The sequence below is a fragment of the Oryzias latipes genome, chromosome 11, assembly GCF_053564925.1.
Source record: "Oryzias latipes strain Hd-rR chromosome 11, Olatipes_Hd-rR_3.1".
Taxonomy (NCBI): domain Eukaryota; kingdom Metazoa; phylum Chordata; class Actinopteri; order Beloniformes; family Adrianichthyidae; genus Oryzias; species Oryzias latipes.
Window position 1 is genome coordinate 11,358,921 of NC_136247.1, and position 4,215 is coordinate 11,363,135.

Genomic DNA, 4,215 nt, shown 5'->3' on the forward strand with positions numbered 1-4,215 from the left:
AAAAATGTGTTCAGGAAAAACTGTTTTCAAATGAAAAAAGGATCCTCTTTCTGAAGAATTTTCAAGAGGCTTGATGACACAATACTTCCATTTCTTTTTTTAGGAAATGTTGGGACAGAGGTTGCGTCATGTGATCTGCTGGTTTGTGTTAACGTAATTTGACGTCAAAATGTCAGCTCTGTGTTCTTCACCATTCGGACAGGAAATTATGTCATCAAACTTTGAACTTTGATCTAGACAAAACATTGACCTTTGAGTCTTTAATCCAGAAAAAAGACAGATTTGCATTTTAAATAATTTCCGACAGCACAGATGTGCTTGGCAGAAGTTGGAGCCATGCGCTAAGGCTATCTTAGACCTAATAATTGGATGCTCACCCGTCAATCAAAAGGATACACCTTTATTGTAATTCATTTGACCCAAAATGTAAAATAAATTCACAAAGTTGTGTTAAATGTATCCAAAGTACAATAATTTTGGTAACAAACTCTCTTAGAGGGCCAAACCTTGCCCTAAAGAGAATGATGACATATCTGATTGTGGTAACACCCGTGGTGGCTACATGCTGAAGTGTTTTGGCTCCATTTACTTAGACTTTCACACCTCAGATGTTAACGGGTGTCTCCTTGTCTCTCAAAATACATTCACTTCCTTCTCTACCTGGCCCAGGTGTGCAATATCTGCTCTGGGGTTTAAAAGGTGTGATAGTTGTTTGTTGTGGGGGATTTTCACTGCAATTTTGTCTGTTTTTATGTATTTTTACCCTTGATTTATGGCACACTAGATCACTGAGTCATGTTGTTTTAGCTTGGACTGCTGACCCGTGGTAGATCAATTTGTGTAAGTTTGTGGTTAATTTTTACTTTTTTTATGTTTTTGAAAGCCAGGGGATGAGACTTTTCTTGGGTCTGATGGTCGCCGGGACTGGGTCATTTATTTTTCTTATGTAGATTTTTGATTTTTGCCGAGCTCTCGTCTAAAACATAAAAGAAAAACACTTTTTTTGTTGGTAGATCTGGTAGAAACTCTTCTAAAATAAATGTCAGTTGCTGCCTTCTTCACTACATGAAGCAAAACTTGTGGCTGCAAACTGGACTTCCTGTGCAGCTCAGACATGCAGAGAAACAAAGACATGCAACAAATGGAGGCGTAGGACAACTGCAGAAGTAGAAAACTTTGAAACGGGTGTTTTAACTTGAAAAATGTCATTACAGCTACAAAGAAAAAACATATTTTTGAATCAGTCCAAACGTTTTTTTTTGTTTTTTTTCCCCCAAAAGTTACGGATCCCCCCACCATTGTAATCAGCATGTTTTTTAATGTATTTTGTTTTTCCGTCCCTATGGCATCAAATTGTAAATGCCTTTCTGAGGTAAATGCTCTTTGTCTCATTTTTGACCTCATGTGACCTGTAAATGTTGGGAAATGTTCTTGGTCTTTACCAGGTGATGATGAATAGCCCTCAGCTCTTCTGTGCTTTCTTTTTAGATATTCTGAACATTACTTTGATGTGATGTTTACTAGAGATTGTTGGTGCAGGTCTGTGTTGTTGTTTTGGTCTTATGCCCATAAACTACATGAACCAGTAGGTTGTACGTAAGCTATGGCAGCGGTTCCGGTTCTTTAGGGTGATGTTACAGGTGTTTCTTCAGATCCACGCTTTCATCAAGATGTCTTTTTGTTCTGGTGGTTGTTAGTCCTCTCATCAGCTGGAGGTCAGAGTCCTCTCTTACAGAACACAGGCTTTTGTAAATAAACCACATGCTGCCTCAGCTGAGTCACTGTTATCACAAGAAGATGTCTTGAATTCTGGGTAATCATTACTGCGAAAATGATTTAAAAAAATTGAGTTGGACAGCTTCTGTTGAAGGCAGCATGATGGGGGGGTGGGGGGGGGTGGGGGTTCAGCCAGACCCACATGGAGGTTAAAGCATGAGCAGCAGGTCACAGAAGACGCGGGGGCTTCTCTGACACTTCTTAAGCTGCCTCTTGACTCAGCATCCATGATGTTGGGGCACCATCCTTTTTGTGATCAGAAATGACACAGATGGGTCCGAGCTGATGAGAAGAATTTGTCGTGGAGCTCTGTGTCCCTGCAGCGTGACTCAGAAGTGACAGCAGGTCTGTCACTGGCGATTTTGAAGGTCCACGTCTCGTAAAGAAACTCCTGGATTAACCGTCTTCTTCAAACCAAGCCCACACATACACAGAATGCAAACTCACTCCCCTCTGTCAACAAAGCCAACGTGACAGCTCTGTGAGCATGTGGGAGGAGGGAGCCGAAGTTTCTGCTAGGAAGCCTTAGTCACGCCCCCCCCCCCCCCCCCCCCCCCCCATGCAGTTTGGAAGGCTAATCCACAACATGTGACACAAATGGATGAGAAAAACACAACAAACCAAAAGAGTGGAAATACACTCTGAGGTGCTGGAAAAACATTACATGATCTGCAGGATTTCTCCAAAGTCTCACAACGTCTACACAAATCCTGCTTTTCTGTGAGCTCACTGTGAGATCCACTTTTTCTGTTAGGGCTGCTGCGTGTTCTGCATAGGTGCTGCAGACAGTGCCTGACAGGACAGCGCAGGGAAAACAGATTCACGGTCAGACTGCAGAAATCTGTCAGCCTCCTGGCAACGTGAGAGGACACCTGGAGGTAATGTAAGCAGCTTCCTCTGTCTCCTCCTCACCCTGTGATTCATCAACAGGAGCTCAATCACCATGAGTGGGCACTACCTCTCTTTTCCACCAGGCAGGTGGAAAAGAGAGCTGGAGCATGACCGCCTCCTGCTGGATGGTTGTGTGAACCGCATTAATGACCCTGGTGGGATCCCTGATTGTGAGACCAATGCAGGAGAACACCTGGATTAAAAATGTTTAAACCGATTAAGCCCCTGTAAACTTAAGATGGGTGTGGTGAAAAAATTGAAAATGTATTTTTTAAATTCCTAAAAAGAAACAAAAATCATTTTTAATAGAAATTTTATTGTTCAAGTCTTGAAATCCTCTATAAAGCATAAGTAGTAACAAAATTAGACATACCCTCTTTTTAAACTATATTAATATGTTATTGTGACATTTTTATGATGGAGGACATGAATTAAGAAAATTACGCTTTAATTTGCATTTTTAAGGAATTCTTCAAATCATTGTGTTGTTGTTTCCCTTTCGGCTTTTCCCATCAGGGGTCGCCACAGCGAACGAGTCTTCAAATCATTGTGTACGACGGAGTATTAGGGCCACCAAAAAAAAAAGGTAAAATTACGAGTTTTTATCTCGTAAATTTAAAAACTCGTAAATTTATGAGAAAAAAACTCGTAAATTTACGATATTAAGTGGAAGTGAGCATGCAGAGCAGCAGGTGAACGCCGCGCAGCAACAGAGTAGACCGGCTAAACTCAGTTGAACAGGTGAGCTGAATGAGCTTCAACGTTCCAAATATCTGGAAGCTCATTTGTTTGATTTACAATTTATTCAAGTTTCATTTATTGATGGTTGGTTTGCAGGATCCCTGCAGCCCGATGAAGCCATCGGTGTCCCTGCAGCTTTCCACTTCAATCCGTTCTTCTTCCACCAAAAACAAGATCTCTACGTTTGTGTGACGCTTCCGTCTGAGGAGGAGGATCACTTTTTGGCATTTTCAACGTTCTAGTGCAAATATAATAGACTATTTTCATTCATCTTTGTTGTTTGATGATATAACGGGACGTTTACTTCCGCATTGGTGTTCGGATCTGATGACAGGTTCATGACGTAAGGTGACAGATGAACTTCAGGGTTTGTGAATGAAAAGGACAATAAAAGCTGCAGCGATCCTCTGCACCCAAACGTGTCTCTGAGCTCCTTATTTTACATATGAAACTCCGCTTTACTGACACTGAACCCCGGAAAACCGCCTCTACTGACAATAATCTGATTTTGAGGTTTTTTGAACAAAGGTTCAGAATCTCTTTGTTTTAAACCGATAATAAACCTGGAAATAAAGCTTCACAAAAGGCTCCACATCTTTCATCTTCAAGCGACGCTCCGATAAACGGACAACTTCGGTGTTTTCTCCTTGTTAATCTCTGACTTTTTTCTCGTAAATTTACGAGATAAAATGTCGTAATTTTACTTTTTTTTTTTTGGTGGCTCTACTTTTTTTTTTTTTTTTTTTTTTGGTGGCCCTAAAACTCTGTCGTAATTGTGAATCAGGAGCAGACGTAAAAAATGATGTT

At 40.9% G+C, this 4,215-nt stretch overlaps 1 long non-coding RNA gene across 1 annotated transcript; it reads left to right on the forward strand.

Moving 5' to 3' along the window:
• The first annotated feature begins 2,362 nt into the window (after positions 1 to 2,362).
• Positions 2,363 to 3,826, forward strand: LOC144995240 (uncharacterized). The gene is made up of 2 exons (XR_013658850.1): positions 2,363 to 3,408; positions 3,505 to 3,826. It is a non-coding gene; the product is annotated as an uncharacterized LOC144995240 (long non-coding RNA).
• Positions 3,827 to 4,215: the final 389 nt, after the last annotated feature.